Source organism: Schistocerca gregaria, unplaced genomic scaffold (genome assembly GCF_023897955.1).
Source record: "Schistocerca gregaria isolate iqSchGreg1 unplaced genomic scaffold, iqSchGreg1.2 ptg000244l, whole genome shotgun sequence".
In the NCBI taxonomy this organism is placed as follows: Eukaryota; Metazoa; Arthropoda; class Insecta; order Orthoptera; family Acrididae; genus Schistocerca; species Schistocerca gregaria.
In genome coordinates this window covers 1,295,929-1,297,832 of record NW_026061753.1, presented here as the reverse complement: position 1 = coordinate 1,297,832, position 1,904 = coordinate 1,295,929, and positions in this window count along the sequence as shown.

Below are 1,904 nucleotides of genomic sequence, written 5' to 3'. Positions count from 1 at the left end.
TTAGTGGGAGCAGGGGCTGCGGCCCTGCCCAGTATCTAGACCAGGTGGCTATCCAATCTGTCTGCGGATGCCACTGCCTTCAGATCAGAGTGTTCCTGATGTATTATGTCAATTGTAGAATTCCAAGCTGCACTGAGCTGAAAACCGCTACCGCTGTTTACTAAATTGTTGTGCAGACATATCTCCACTGCCTCTTTGAAGATCGAGCCCCAGAAACTGTTGATGCTGCACAGCTTCTTCGAAGATGTGTCCCTTGATAATGCTATGTTTTGCTACTGCAGACTTGTTTGTCTGTCCTAGTCATACATTTCTGATGTATCATTGTATCTACCTGATTGTCCCTTGATAATGCTATGTTTTGCTACCGCAGACTTGTTTGTCTGTCCTAGTCATACGTTTCTGATGTATCATTGTATCTACCTGATATATTCCATCCCACATTCGCACTCAATACTGTAAATGTGCAGTGTCTGCAACCCCAGCTGGTCTTTGGTTGAGCCAAGAATATCTTTGACTTTTTTGGTGCACAAAAGATGGTCGTTATTTTGTTTCTTTAATATTTTTATGATCTTGGCTGTTGGCAGTCCAGCACATGGCAGAAACGCCACACGTTTTGCTTCATCTTCTTCTTGTTTCTCCTTGTCTGCATGCAAGGCGTATCTTATTTGTGTCACAGTGTAGCTCTTAAAGAAGGTTTCCGAGAGATGTGCTAACTCACATGGCAAACTCTCGCTGTCACAGATTGACCAGGTTCTTTGTACTAAGGTGTTCATTACTGTGTTACATTTTGCTCAATGGTGGCAACTCCAAGCATTGAGATATAAGTCCGTGTGCATCTTCTTGCTGTAGACCAAATGTCCCATTGTACTGTCTGGATTTTTCCTGGTCAAAATATCCAAGAAGGGAAGGCAGCCATTCTCTTCTACCTCCATGCTAAATTTGATGCTATCATGTACATCATTGAGATGGTGTAGGAACTCCTATAGTTTTTTCATACCATGGGGCCACACTACAAAAGTGTCATCTATGTATCTGTAGAACACCTTTGGTTTATGGCAGATAGTGTTCAATGCCACATTTTCAAAGTGCTCCATGCACAAGTTGGCATACCTGGGGCCAGAGGGGAACCCATGGTAACACCATCTGTTTGTTGATTTCCCACCACATTTGAAGTACATTGTGGTTAACACAAGACAAAAGAGTCTGAGTGTGTCCTCATCGAAGTGATCTTCAAGTAGAGCTACGGAATCATCCAGAGGCACACGGGTGAAAACAGAAGTGACATCAAAGCCAGCTAGTAGATCCTTCTCGTCCAGGTGTAACCCTTGGAGTACCTTAACAAATTCGGTCGAGTTCTTGACATGGGGAGGGCAATGACCCACGAGTGGTATTAACAGGTGTGCTAGGTGCTTGGCTACACCATACATCAGAGAATTTATGGTGTTCAATATAGGATGTAGTGGGACATTCTCCTTAAGGTTCTTTGGGAGCGCATACTGTTGTGGTGGAACCGGTGCCCAAGGGTAAAGCTTCCTGATGGTGTTTCTGTCAAGTCCTGTGCTATTGAGAAGATTGATGGTCTTGCCTGTAACAGAAGCAATTGTTTCTTTCCCCACTTCTTTGTATGCTGGACCTTGCAGTAAGATGTAGATCTTCTACCAGTAATCTTCCGACTTCAGTAGGACTGTCGCATTGCTTTTGTCTGCTGCTAAGACCGCTATACCCCTGTCATCGTGAAGGTTCATCAGTGCCTTGTGCTCTTCTGCTGTAATGTTGTTCTCAGGCATTCTTGCTTTCTCGAGTACCCTGCTGGTCTCCCTCCTCACTTCCTCGGATGATCTCAGCGGGAGTCCACATGTGGGTTCCTCGACATATAGATATGCAGAACAAAGCATCCCAACACT